This window comes from Macrobrachium rosenbergii, chromosome 22 (assembly GCF_040412425.1).
Source record: "Macrobrachium rosenbergii isolate ZJJX-2024 chromosome 22, ASM4041242v1, whole genome shotgun sequence".
NCBI lineage: Eukaryota > Metazoa > Arthropoda > Malacostraca > Decapoda > Palaemonidae > Macrobrachium > Macrobrachium rosenbergii.
This window is the reverse complement of record NC_089762.1, coordinates 11,270,844-11,286,524: the sequence shown is the minus strand read 5'-3', so window position 1 is coordinate 11,286,524 and position 15,681 is coordinate 11,270,844. Positions and strand designations below refer to the sequence as shown.

The 15,681-nt window shown below is 40.2% G+C and overlaps 1 protein-coding gene across 4 annotated transcripts in view; it reads left to right on the top strand.

The window, feature by feature from the left end:
• The window catches only part of lost (methenyltetrahydrofolate synthase domain-containing protein lost), a 361,950-nt gene that overhangs the window by 317,006 nt on the left and 29,263 nt on the right, over window positions 1-15,681 (top strand). The gene's annotated exons all lie outside the window — the stretch shown is intronic.

Sequence of the window (15,681 nt, the reverse complement as noted above, 5' to 3'; positions counted from 1 at the left end):
TCCCTTTTCAGTGTACCATTGGAAGATTTTATCTGTAAGGCCTCCCCTCGAACAGTTGATTGGGAAGGATGTTGGTGGGTGTTGTTAAAATCTCTCCTCAGAGGTTTTGATTGGAAATGATCTTAGGAGGGGGTGTAAAAGACCCCTCCCTAGAATGTTTGATTGGAGGGTGTTGAATTACATCGCTTTGTCCAGCCCCAATTCCATGGAATTTCCATGAAAACGCCTCCTGTTGAAGGTGGGGTTATAGATATGGCTGGCATGTTATCTTCTGACGAGGTGCTGAGTGATCATGAATCAGCTAAATCGCGAAGTCACAGTTTCCAGATTTTACGATAGGTTTTATGGCCTTGGGCACGATATACTCGCTTACTGTTTTGAGTTCGTGCGAGGTGGTTTACATATTCAGCACTTCGAGTCTCTCGATGCAAGACAACCAAGGCTTAATTGTTGTTCTTGCTCTCTCTCTCTCTCTCTCTCTCTCTCTCTCTCTCTCTCTCTCTCTCTCTCTCTCTCTACTTTTCCTATGTAACTTTTCTTTGTACCACTACATTTTGATGTATGTAGAAAAATAAGTGGATTTTATTTTTTGCTGCATTATGATGTTATTTTTTCTTTTTTTGTAAATAACTGTTGTCTATGACATGCTGAAGGTGAATGAAACACAGCTAGGTATCACAATGGCATGCCAGAAAGATAATAATTTTTTTTATTTGGGATGGATCTTACTTACTGTCAATGACAGCTAATATCTCCATGTTGATAGGGGAGTCATCATTCAAATAAAAGAAGATTGAAAGGCTGGCCTCTTTGGTATTTCATGGTTTTGGCTGTTTGCTGCTTTCACAGTATTTTACATTTATTTTTCTTAGGATGCCTTCCATTGGAGTCAAGGCTAAGAATGTCAGGTTTTGTAGGAATGATTACTGTGTTAGCAGGATGTTGATTTTTGAGGCAGAAAGACATGCTGTTTGTGCTGGCTGCAGAGCTATAAAGTGTTATCTTAGAATAGATTTGAGGAATGTAGGGATTTTCAAAGGACTTCATGCATAAGTTCATTATTTCTCTGCTAATGCTTTAGCTAGTACTGAGACTTCCTCTTTAGCTCTGCCTTCCTCTCCCTTTTCTGCTCAGAAAAAGTGTATTGAGAAGTTAGAACAGGATGTAAACCTTATTTAGTACAAAAAGGTTTGCCTGAATTTATGTTAGGGAATTCTTCTGGGTCCCCCCATAGTGTGCGATCATTTTTGCATTCTCTTGTAAGTGGTAAGGTGTCGGTGCCTTCACTCATCTCTAGCCCAAGCTTAGGATTGCCCTGTGACAGTTGGACGAGTCCACTGCCAGGGAACTGAGTTGGTTCCTGGGGCGTTGTGGTTCTGTGCCCTTCATCACCTGCTTCTCGTTTATCATACTCAGAGTCTCATTTAATGTGTTACTTGAAAGAGTATTATGGTAATCCAAGCTAGATGTTATTCTGGCTGCTTTGCTTTCTAAGGGTGTGTCACATGGAAATGCTTATAAGTTGGTTGAGTTGCCTTCGGATGAGGCAGGGGTGTTGGTTGTCGTTGTCACGCCTCTCCCCCCCCCCAACATTTCATGTTTTCTTTGGTGCCTGGGGCATTTCTTTGCCTTTTGCTCAACTGACTTGTGTCAACTCAGGTGAGCCGCTTCAGACTGTGTTTCACTAAACCTTCCCTTTCATCAAGTCACAGATGCAATGGGTTACTCAGCTGGTAATGTTTGCTGTTGCCCCAGCTCCTCTTCTGGCCAAAGATGAGTTTGAATCACAGGAATCTCTTTTGGTTTTACTGCAGTTGCTGGAGTGTTGCACTTTACTTGATCCTCATTTAATGGAGGAAAGAGGCCCTGTAGAGAACAGGTCTCTTTTATCTTCGAGTATTTCAGTGTCCACTAGGTATTTGAAGAAAACCAAGCTCCCTCCTTCAATTAGAGTGCATTTCATAAGTTTTCTTGTTCTCTGGTACACAAGCTTCTTTTAAGTCAGCCAGCTCTTGTCTTCCTGCCTTTTTTTTTTTTTTTAAGTCACAGCTCTTTTAAGTCTTCCAGCTCTTATCTTCCTGATATTTTTTGAAGTCGCGGAGAGCTGCCTCTTATGATACAGGCACTTTACCGATTCTTAAACCATCTTTTGTCAAAGATTTGGTTTTCGTAGTCCATCTCATTTCTTGAGAAATGTTTTGGACATGCTTAGATGGAGTTTGTCTAGGTCTCTGTGCTTTGGGCATGCTGAGATGGAGTTTGTTGTGTAGGTCTCTGTTTATATGATTGAAGTTCTGTCTTTTACTGAACTTTTGCTCAGTATGATCACCTCTTTGCGCAGCTTAAAGGTTGTAGCGCCAGCTTAGTGTTTATGGTGCCAACTTGGAGAATTTGTGGTGCCAGCAGGATTATGGCAAAGAAGAGTCATAGAATTTTTGCCTTGCATGGTCAAGGCCATTTCTGACACTGCAGGCAGATGTTCTCATGCTTATGCTAATTCAGTTTTGAAGAAGTAGGAACAGTTATGCTTCTGTCTGTCATCAAAGGTTTCTCCTGCACAGGTGGTGGCAGCTGTTTTGGTTTCTCCTTCAGATCACCTTCCGAGCCTGGCTCTTTTTAAGTGGTAAGGAGAATATATTGGTACAAAGTTGTACCTCATTCTCTCAGATCTTTTATACCATTCAGGGATGTGTTCACTCCTCAGGATCTGGTAGGGGGCCAATTTGAGACCTTCTGGCATGTTTGGAAAGACTTAGTCTAACCTTGGGTGGTGGAGGTACTGAATGAGAGTTATGATTCTTTTCAGGTTTCCCCTCCACTGGTATTGTCTCCTATAGCAATTCCTTCTTATCTTCTCCAGCAGAAGTATCTTGTTCTTCAGGCATTATCCTCATACCATTAGATCTTTAGTTGTGCAAGTTCCTTTGATGCGCATGCAGGGAAGTTATTCCTGTTCAAGGCGCTTTACTTTGGCTAGTGTATTGTGCCTCAAATATTCATGAGGAATTAGTTGCCAATAGGGGGATGGTGTCACCTATTAGGAGCAAGAATTCTTTTCAAGTGAGTCAAAGGGTTCAAGTTGGCCAACTTTTTCAATGGTATTCCGAAGGCTAAGAATCTGTTGCTTCATCTGGCTTAGTCTCGGCATTATGATTTTCAGTAGACTTCCCTAACCTCTCCTCAGTCCAATCTGGGGATGAAGGTAGACTCCTGTAAGTTGCAGGTTTTTCTGTCTGAAGACTATGGACTTTTTGCTTCTTGACGAATTTTAGCCGGAAAAGAAGCTTCCTACGTGGCAGTGGCTTTTTTTGTTATAGGACACTGGCCTCAGTGGAGAATGTGTCAGAATGATTGAGCACAATTACAGTGTGGTTTCAGCAAAATCAGCTTACAGAAAACGTTCATTAAACTTGTCACCAGGTTCAGTAGAAGGGATGCCAGAACTACGAATTAACAAGTTTATTCTTAAACCTACACCTAGGTTCTTTTCCCCCTCTGTCTTGTAACACAGAATGAAGAGCTGTCATAAATGTTGTAACATTGACTTAAAAGACACCATAGAATGGTCAGCACTACACCCAGTAAAACATAAGCATGACAAATGTTGTGACATTGACTTACAAGACACCATAGAATGGTTAGCGCTACACCAGTGAAACATACACAGACGTTAGGGTGGTGGATAGACCATTTTGCTAGCTGCTCTATTCACTGCATCCATAATTCACCAGTTTCTCCTAGACTCCCTACTGTTAGTTAACTTAATACCATTACAGTAGTAAAAAACAAGGTAAAGGATGCAGCTGACCCTGGCAATTATCACCTGATTGCAATTACTGCAATTCTGTCGAAGATACTTGAGTCTGTTCTTCTAGTGAGACTTCTCCCCCTTCTACCGACTACTGACAACCAGTTTGGCTTTAAAGCAAACCACTCAACCAACACCTGCATCTACATCTTGAAAGAATTGCTGAACTATTACCTATCATCAGCTTCTGTTTCCCTATGTTTTGTAGATGTGAGAAAAGCATTTGACAGAGTAAACTACGTGAAGCTCTTCCTGAAGCTGCATAAACAAGGCGCACCTCTATATCTAATTGGTATTTTATGTTGTTGGTTTTCCACACAGCAGTTCTGTAACAAATGGGGTAACGTATTGTTGTACACCTTCGGCTCCCTAAACGGGCTCTGGCAAGGGGGCATTCTCTCTCCATGCCTGTTTAACACTTACATAGTTGCCCTGAATGGCAAACTGAACTCACTCCCAATCGGATGCACTATCAACGAAACAACAATAAACTACCTCTGTTACGCCAACGGTATGGTTCTGATTCCCCCATCAGTGCAAGGTCTCCAGCGGCTTATCAACACTTGCCGCCAATGTGCAGAGGAATTTGATAGCCTATACAATGAAATTAAGACCCAGTGTATGTCGCTGCTCCTGAGATCACATAAGCATATTGCAGAACTACAAATTTTCCTTGGAAATCATCGTTTGGAACTCGTGCATGAATTTCTGTATTTGGGCCACATTATCATGGACAACCTAAAAGATACAGCAGACATAGAACAGAGGTATCATAAACTATTTGCAACTGGCAACATGATTGAAAGGTTTGCCCTCTGTCACCGAGACATGAAACTGCTGCTCTTCCACTCGTACTGCTACAGTAAATATGGGTATTCCCTGTGGATGAACTATACCCAAGAGACTATGAGACGTATCACTGTCGTTGACAGCGACATGACATTATGAGATGCCTCACAAACCTTGCTATCACTCTGCAATGCAGATGTTCACAGAAAACTGCCTGGATAATATAAAAATCATTGTTGGGTGAACAATGTCCAGTCTGATCACCCGACTGAGAAACGGCAGCAATTCGCTCATACAAAGCATCCTAAGCAGTGAGGCAAGAAGATGATCTAAATTGAGGGAAAGATGGGATAATGAGGCATCTGTTCCTTAAATGACTTCTCTATTTTTGCAATTGTGAAGTGTCATCTCCAGAATCTGTCATTATTATTATTATTATTATTATTATTATAATTTGGCAGCAGACCCTCTTTTAAACAGGTTCTATTGAATATTATTGCTGCTTCAGCTGCATTTATTTTGTAGAAGACTTTTTCTATTTTCCCATTGCCGGACTTCTCTTCAGTGGAGGTGCGTGCTAACAGCTCGCCTATATTTGTCATTTCATGGGGGAAAAGTCAAAATCTGGATTCTGCTTCTTTATATATTCTATACAGTTGGTTCTATACAATTGTTGCCACGACGCCGCTTCGACAGACTCTTCTGTCATTCTCCAGCGGGAGCTAGTAGGGGACTGGCAGATTGCATAGGTCCTTCTGAATTTATACACGGGCTTCAGCGGGGCGTCATGGATGGCGAATTCTGATTGGTTGCAGTCAGCGAACTTCAAGCCAAATTTCTGCAGTAAGCTTCGATCCTGACAGATCTTCGCAACCTGGGAATGTCATTCATTCCAGCGTTCCCATTGGCCTGCCGTTGCGTGATGTGATGCCGGCTGACATCATCGGTAGTTTGGCTGCTATTGGGCTGCGGATGAATGATGTCATTATCTACTCTTTCTGTCGTAGTCGGGGATTGTCTCGGCGGGCGCCTTGCTCATCAGGGGGCATCTCCATTCTCAGGTTTGTCGCTTTTCAGGTATTCGTTGGATTTGGCGGGTGTTCTGCATAATTCTTCTTAAATTTGTGGGTAGGAGCGATGCCTCCTCCTGCGTCAGTATTCATTGTTGGTTTTCTCTCGGCAATGAGGAGCGCCTCTAGCAGGCGCAGACGCGAGGGGTCGGCGGCTCTCCGATTATACTTATATTTTGTATAATACTGTCGCTGGAGATGGAAATATTGTGAGTAGCACGGGCGTGGTTCATGATGGCACCCTCCTGGGCGTAGCAGGAGATCCTTTAGACAGACGCACGTGGTCATTCCAATATAAGCGCGGGGCATCCTCGGACAGGACATACAAATTGGTAGACCACGTTCTTCTGCTTGAGGGTTCTCTTGCTGGCGGAGAGGGGTATTTTTCATCACCAGATCACGGAAACGGCGGTTCTTATAATAAATTATAAGATTTATTCTCTTACTGTCTTCGGTCGGGTGACGTTTTCCATGACGATTTTTTCATGGAGTTCTCATCTTCACGGTACTGGGGATGCATCCGGCCTTATAATAGATCCTTATGTCATCTTGGGGGCAGGTTGTGTGTTCTCACCGTTGTACCATTTTTTTTCCAGGCCAGTTCGAATTTCTTTGTTGATGAGTTTGTTTGTGAAACCATTGTTCACCAACATTTGTGCAGCACGCCGAATTCCTTGTTGGTGTCCTGCCAGGTGGAGCAGTGGGAGAGGGCCCTTTAATGAAGGTCCTGACTGTCGTGTTCTTAAACCTAGCAGGGCACTCGCTATCCCCATTCAAGCAAAGTCCCAGAACACGACAGTCAGGACCTTCATTAAAAGGGGGCCCTCTCCCACTGCTCCACCTGGCAGGACACCAACAAGGAATTCGAACGTGCTGCACAAATGTTGGTGAACAATGGTTTCACAAACAAACTCATCAACAAAGAAATTCGAACTGGCCTGGAAAAATGGTACAACGGTGAGAACACACAACCTGCCCCCCAAGGTGACATAAAGATCTATTATAAGGCCCGGATGCATCCCCAGTACCGTGAGGGCGAGAACTCCATGAAGAAAATCGTCATGGAAAACGTCACCCGACCGAAGACAGTAAGAGAATAAATCTTATAATTTATTATAAGAACCGCCGCACCGTGATCTGGTGATGAAAATAACCCCTCTCCGCCAGCAAGAGAACCCCTCAAGCAGAAGAACGTGGTCTACCAATTTGTATGTCCTGTCCGAGGATGCCCCGGCGCTTATATTGGAATGACCACGATGCGCCTGTCTAAAAGGATCTCCTGCCACGCCCAGGAGGGTGCCATCATGAACCACGCCCGTGCTACTCACAATATTTCCATCTCCCGCGCGACAGTATTATACAAACTATAAGTATAATCGGAGAGCTGCCGACCCTCGACGCCTGCGCCTGCTAGAGGCGCTCCTCATTGCCGAGAAAACCAACAATGAATACGACGCAGGAGGCATCGCTCCTACCCACAAATTTAAGAAGAATTATGCAGAACACCCACCAAATCCAACGAATACCTGAAAACGACAACCCTGAGAATGGAGATGCCCTGATGAGCAAGGCGCCCTTCGAGACAATCCCGACTACGACAGAAAGAGTAGATAATGACATCATTCATCCGCAGCCCAATAGCAGCCAAACTACCGATGATGTCAGCCGGCATCACATCACGCAACGGCAGGCCAATGGGAACGCTGGAATGAATGACATTCCCAGGTTGCGAAGATCTGTCAGGATCGAGCTTCGCCGCAGAAATTTGGCTTGAAGTTCGCTGACTGCAACCAATCAGAATTCGCCATCCATGACGCCCCCGCTGAAGCCCGTGTATAAATTCAGAAGGACCTATGCAATCTGCCAGTCCCCTACTAGCTCCCGCTGAAGCCCGTGTATAAATTCAGAAGGACCTATGCAATCTGCCAGTCCCTACTAGCTCCCCGCTGAGAATGACAGAAGAGTCTGTCGAAACGCGTCGCGGCAACAATTGTATAGAACCAACTGTATAGAATATATAAAGAAGCAGAATCCAGATTTTGACTTTTCCCCCATGAAATGACAAATATAGGCGAGCTGTTAGCACACACCTCCACTGAAGAGAAGTCCGCAATAAGGAAAATAGAAAAAGTCTTCTACAAAATAAATGCAGCTGAAGCAGCAATAATATTCAATAGAACCTATTATTATTATTATTATTATTATTATTATTATTATTATTATTATTATTATTATTATTATTATTATTATTATTATTATTATTATCATTATATTTCTATGTTTCTTGTTATTATTGTTATTTTCTTTTTTATTATCACTGTGGTTAGTATCATTGTAGAGTGTTGCTATTTTCAGTTTTTTGCATTTAGCCTTCTGGACACAACTTTTGTAACCACCTAAGGTCCCCAATATGTATTTTTAATTATCATTTTTAATATTTTTTACTGTTATTCTTCATATAATTACTGTCATTACCATGATTATGAATTCTATTTTTTCTACTTCAGCACCTGTGTGGATATTGCTGATTATTATTTTGATGTGTTATCTTATGTATCTAGATCATGTGTATTGTATTTGTACTGTATATTCCTTGTATATGGCCCTGACCAGAAATAAAGGATATTATTATTATTATTATTATTATTATTATTATTATTATTATTATTATTATTATTATTATTATTTATCCCTAGAGCTCAAACTCTTGGCCATATGGAAGTTTTTACAGTGTAAACCCTTGATCAGAAACTCAGTCATAGTGGAAAGACTGCCTCTTTGGGCAAAAATGAACAACATAATACCATATTGGCTCTGGTTTATTCCATGGAGGGACATTTTTTTCCCGATTAAGGATTCAGGAAGGACAAGATCTGCCTATGGAGTAGTGCTCAAATGTAGACTTATTAGCATGCAGATGAACAGGAACAACCAGTCTACTGTACTACTACTTTGAGGACACCCAGGCATGAGCAGTAGATGCATTTCTTCAATTCAGGTGCAAATGCCTTCCCCCTTTATCTATGCTAAGGAAAGTATGGAACAAATTTTGAATACAAGAATTCCTGTGCCTCTTGTGGAGCCGTACTAGCCTTGGGGGGGAATGATTTTCAGACTTTCTAGCTCTCTCAGCAGATCTTTCTCATATTCTTCTATTAAAGAAAAATTTATTCAAACTACTGAATTCCATGTGGTTCCACTAACTTCTATATCCCACATGTAACTACTTGGAGATGCTCAACTATCTCCTCCCAATAAAGGTGTTTTCAAAGGTATCTGGGATTCTATCCTTAACCCTTATGGGATGGGCTGAATATATACAGGCAGTCCCTGGTTTTCGGCGATCCGGTTTTATGGGGCTTGTATAGTGACAAAAATCAGCAATTTCCGGCGATGAAAATAGCTGATTTCCACTTATCGGCGCCGATAATTGGGTATTGGCACTGATACACACCTAACAGAGGCACCAATAACCAAAAATTGGCACTTTTTGATGCCGAAAATCACCGAGTTTTAGTTATCTGCAACTTTTGGTTATCATGACACCTTCAGAACAGAACCCCCGCCCATGACTGGGGACTGCCTGTATTAAATACACCCCCCAGTCCAGACAAACTTTAAGGTTGGCCAATTTAACAAAAAACACATCAGTGGAAAGAGGAAGGTATGCAAATGCACATGGTGTAAGGAAAAAAAAATTCTAAAAATTTTTCCATGCCTTTCATGGGAAGTTGAAAGTGACTTTACAACCCTGTGTAGGGCCTCTTTTACAAGACACTTGTAAAAATATGTTTTTTTAATAGCGTAGTCACTTTTTTCATCCTCAAGGAGTTATCTTCCATAGTCTACCAGAGCTCCATGGTGACCAAACTAATATCAAAGAATTCTCTTCTAATTGGTCTTTTTGGCCAGGTATTGTGTCGTAATGATTAACATTATAACACGTGATGGAGTATATAATGGACTCAAAGATAAGAGGGCACTTTTTTTTATCTTCAGCAAAGCTGAACCCAGTTTTTCCAATATCAAAAGAAACTGCAAGAAAGAGAAATGACTATTACGCATGTGCATCCGGCCTCTTGTTTACAACTTGGCCATTAAAGACCAGAGAGCCCTAACTCTCTTTTGGTCTATAACAAACGGTTCATGTCGTTACCATTACCAGTGCTCCAAAAAAATTCGACTTTTTTCTCCAATTTCATTATCGAAGATCATGAAAACATCAAAAATAGCAAGATAAGTGCTTAATATTAAGTTTCAGTTAAAAGTTTTAGTTTTAAACTTTTGAAATTGATAATTTGTTTGTCAAAACCGGAACCTGGTTCGTTGATTGCTACCAAGTTTAGTAAAGCGAAAGTTGTTTTAAATCTTAACTAAATGGTTTAACTAAAAGCAATGTTCCACAACTTATCATTAATATAGAAAATCCTTTCAGATTATAGGATGCCTACAATAATCTAGGCAGTAAGTGAGAATAATTTAGAGTAGATTACTAGTGGATGTTGTCTGTAGCCTATGTCCCAGGATTATGTATCCTTAAGTGGCCTAGCTTAGACTGAGGACCCGAGGATCAGATAATGACAATATCTGGGCAAAATAAATTAACAGCCTAACAGTAAGGCTACATATTAGTCTAATTTTTTCCTTTTATATAAGCCTGTGCACTTAAGCATGAGCTAAATAATTCAGGACTAGCCTAGGCATTACCTTATATCAAGTTAAGTGATAACTTTCGATGAAATATCCAATTTGTGGACTAAATTGTTAGCCTAGACCATGTAACCTAGGACTAGATGAAATAGTAATCTGGGCTGGATGGGATGGTAATAGCCGTAAGGAGTGCGCAGATCACCGATTTTCGAGGAATTATCGATTTTTAGTTTTTTACAGTTTTGGACTGGTATAGGTCTAAATAAACATGTCCTGAAATATTATTAAAAATTTTTTTTTTAAGTGGGTTTTTTACATTTTTGTTCACCGCATTTACCGGCATTTGAGCAGCATTGAGCGAAAATTTTCTCACAAACTTTCTGTATGACTTTTTAGGTGGAAGTGAGAAATATACTTTACTTTCCTACTCAAATACTACTGGCTCTCTCTCAAAAAATATGAGTAAATATGTATCTATGTATCTCGATATCGCCCTGCAATATCACCCTGTGAGCAACATTGTGCGACAAATTGTTGTACAATGTCTGTATGACTTGCCAATTCTGGATAGTAGAAAGTGAGAAATTTACTTCAGTATCCTACTGAAACTACCTATTTTCTACAATAAAAGCTTGTTCGTTCTGTAAAAACATATCAAACAAAATCTCAAAAAAAGTAAATATATATCTTATGTATTTCAATATTTTGAACTCTATCACAGATGCACCATGCCAACTAGTATACATGCAATATTTTATATTTCTTGACATATTTTTACCACGTATTTTCGGAAAGGTGAAATTATATAAGTAGGTAACAGTTCCAAACAGAGCATCAGGTTTTACCAATAAACCATCTCGATTTGTGTGTGGTTCTGGTTCAAGCGATATCCCAGTGCTCTGTGAAGCATTTCCTTTTCGGATTTTCTTACTGTGTAGTGCATTCACGCAATTCCATTGCCATAAGCAAGAAAAGTACCACTCATATGAGGGAGAAATTTGAACAACTGCATATCGTAAGTTTGTTATAAGAGATGGACGAACCAAGCGGAATTGTCTGGCCTGGGATAGAAACAACACCAGAACGCCCATATCTAAGTAAGGGATTTGTTTTCCCATATTAGTGATATATATATATATATATATATATATATATATATATATATATATATATATATATATATATATATATATATATATATATATATATATATATATATATTATATATATATATATATATATATTATATATATATATATATATATATATATATATATATATATATATATATATATATATATATATATATATATATATATATATTATATATATATATATATATATATATATATATATATATATATATATATATATATATATATATATATATATATATATATATATATATATATATATATATATATATATATATATATATATATATATATATGTATATATATATATATATATATATATATATATATATATATGAGGCATCCACTGGAATAAGCAGGTTTGGCCACATTTTAAAAAAAAAGCGAGAAAATCGTGTTCAAAGTTTTAAAACTTAGAAATGCCATAGCAACATTATTATTTGTTTCTCAGAAAAATTTTTATACGAAAATTGTTGCAAATTTACTGTATTTGAATGCTAGGGTAGTAAAAAAAATTAGACTTTACAGCTTTTGCTACTAGAAGCTAGAAAGTAGCAATAAATGAATGTGTTATGGCATTTTTAAGCATTTGAAACATTTTGAGCATGGTTTTTCACCACTTATATACTCGACAGGTAACTTTCCGATTGAGAATTTGTTGGTTGGTAATAGTAAATTGGTTTAAGTAGCCCAGATACAATTTTCGGAATGTTCATTAGCTACTACAAGTGTCTTAAGTGACGCCAACAAGTAGCAAATTCAGATATTAATTTACTTTTGTGAATTTATGTGCATAAAAGGAGCCCCAAACTCAAAAAATGTAATGTTATAATGTTTTAGATGCATTTCCCTTCCCAGAGAGTTAATGTGGTAAGAATTTCCTACTACTTGCTACTAGTAACAAGTAGTAAGAAATCGGCAAGAAGATTGTTATTCCAAAAAAATTCAATTAAAAAAATTTGTACAGGTACAAAAAATAACATAGTATAATAATACATGCTCAGTTTGGGTGTTTGTGTATGACTGCTACTTGCTACTTGTTCCTACTAGTAGGCATTAATAGCAAAAAACGAGTCCAAGTCGTCAAAACAACAAAACAAAGTCATAATGAATGAGTATCAGGTAAGTGCAACAATTTTCCTTAATACTAACAGTAAGTGTTTGTTAGTATTGTTTTTTGTTACTAGTAGTTCCTACTAGTAGCTAGCAGGTATCACTAAAGGGATTTTGACAAAGGAAAAATCTATTTCTGAGCTCGTCCCTGTGTCAGCCGGTGAAATTCCTATTAAGCACGAATTTCTAGGTATAGATATTGCTAAATATACCAGAGAAAAAGCTATTAGGAAATGCTGGGGTTACTACCCCAGATCGAACATCTATTATGAAATAGACGTCGGTATAGATAAGGGTGAGTGATTGTTGTCACTGCCACAGGACTGCACTCTGTAGACATCCCAATGACAAAACCCCGGAACGTGAGGAGCCGATCCAACGCCTGCACTCACCTGCCCGCCAACCGACGACCCCAGCGCCATCTATACTCATTCCAGGCTAGCACCGCCCACAAGCTTGGTATGCCTACTCGGGGAGGGAAATCTAGATCCTGGGAGGGTCACCGGGTGACACAGGGCCTCCCTCAGAAATAGATTTTTCCTTTGTCAAAATCCCTTTTCTGAGCTCGTCCCTGTGTCAGCCGGTGAAATCATGACAGAGAATCATACTAAGCTTTGGTGAAAGTCTAAAAGGAGCGAACAGTTGGGTGGACATGTATAAAAACACTATTACTGAAAATAGTTTTAATTATCCCTCAAAACATGATTAAATACCAAAGGTATAGACAGACAACTGAGTTATAACTAGGGATACAATTAATATCACAGTAAAGGACATGAGAAACAACTATGTACATAAATAATACTATAATGGGAAGGTACTGAAATTAAATAAACGACAGAAAATTTATAAAGGTACCTCCGGCTTAAAACTAAATTACAGTAAACATAACATGCCGCAAACTTAAAAACTAACACCGTGAAATTGTACATCATGATATGAGGAGCCAGGCTGTGAAGCATGTCTGGTTCAGGAGAAAATGGCAGGGCAAGTAAATGAGGCAGGCAGGCGGGGGGGAGAGGATAGGGATTAAAGGATAATTTAAGGTGGAGGGACAATGCTCCCTACAGCCACTGCAGGGAACTTCAGAGCTTCCAGTGATTTCAGATAGTGGCGTTTGAACACTGATGGAGATTTCCAGCCCGTATACTTCTTCAGCTCATCAAAATTCATAGTATGAAAATAATTAGTGGAGGTAGCCACTGCTCGGATATCATGAACCTTAGGGACTGAACCGGTTAGCTTGCTTAATGAAGTATAGAATTTGTTGTCTGATAGCCTTTAAAGAAAGCGTTCCTCCTTTTCCCTGATAAAAAGAGGACCAGACAAACACTGAGAAGTTCTCCGAAATAGACCCTCAAGGTAGCGACTGGGCATAAAGACAGGTCTTGTGGAAGAGGAACAACCTTCCAGGGGACCACCTATCCTGAGGGTCTTCATTTTTGCTAAGAACCTTTGATCTGGGGAAAGCAGAACTTCTCCTGACGGAGAAAATCCACGATTCGCACCTCTAGAGAGAGCAGACAGTTCTGATATTCTGGCACCTGAGGCTAGACTAATTAGGAACAACGCCTTCCTTAACAGATTCAAATAAGAACATTGATCGTTATTAGTTTCTGAGGCTAATTTTAGAACATCGTTAAGAAACCAGGAAACCGTATGTGGACGGGTCGCTGGTCTCAAACGAGCGCATGCTCTGGGAATGGATGAAAAATATGAATCTGTTAAATCAATCTTGAAGCTATGCAAAACACCTTTTTAAAGCTGATTTCGCTGTGGTAATGGTGGCCGGAGCCAGACCTTTTTCAAACAGTGATCTAAAGAATGATATTGCCAAATTGGTGGTCATGACTTGAGCTTCAGATTCCTTCAAAAAAGATGCTAACTTTTTAACTGCTGAATCGTACTGTCTGAGGGTAGAATGTCTTTTATCTGATTCCAGAAACAGTATTAACGGGATCAATATCCGCACCTCTCTGAGCGGCAAATTTCATAAAGTCCATAAAGCCAGGGCATTCAGAATTCTTGAGGAAGCTGACACAATCCGTGTTTGCACTACTTGAGTCAGCTGTGGCTTGGGTATTTGATGACACCGTAGTTTGAACTCCAGAAGAAGAGGGAACCAATTGCTCTTCTCCCGTTTGAGCTCCAGAAGAAGAGGGAACCAATTGCTCTTCGGCCAGTTGGGAGCTACCAGGGCCACTTGACCTTTGAATGACCTGAGCTTGTGCAACACCTTCATCAGCAGGTTTATTGGCGGGAATAGATAGATTTTCTGCCATTTGTTCCAGTCCACTGACATTGCGTCTGTAGCGTGAGCTCGAGGATCCAGGTTGGGAGCAACATAACAAGGGAGTTTGTGATTGCTCTCCGTGGCAAACAAGTCCACCTGAAGGCCCGGAACCTGACGGCATATCCATCTGAAAGAAGCCATGTCCAGGGACCATTCTGACTCCAGCGGAGTTGCCCTGGACAGGAGTCTGCAATGACATTCGGACTCCTGCCAGATGGGTAGCTGACAGGTGCCAGCCGTGCTTCTCCGCCAGGGAAAAAATGGCTATCATCACTTGGTTTATCCGGCTCGATTTGGAACCCCTCTGTTTATGCAATGTACCACTACTGCGCTGTCCACCACCAGCCTGATATGAATCTGGTTGGTGGGGCAAAAGTTTTTTCAGAGTTAGAAACACTGCCATTGCCTCCAAAATGTTTATGTGGAACTGACGGAACAGTGTGGACCATGTACCCTGTACCTTTTTCTTTTGGTGAGTACCCTCCCAGCCGCTTAACGGCGCCTGTGTGGATTATTAGAGCTGGGGAAGGGAATTGAAGGGGAACTGACTTCGAAAGACCCTTGACTGTGGACCACGGTCGAGTCTTTTCCTCAGCACCGAGGAATCAAAGACACCTTGTCCCTGAGCTTGACATTGGCTCGCCTCTCCATACACTCTGTTTATGTCTTTCAGTTTTGCTTTTAGGAGCAGGTCTGTTACAGATGCAAACTGAAGAGAACCCAGGATTCTTTCTTGCTTGAGAGGCTTTCCTGCATTTGAGGAATTGCCTGGTGGCTTTGGCTATTTCTCTCCGCTTGGCTGGT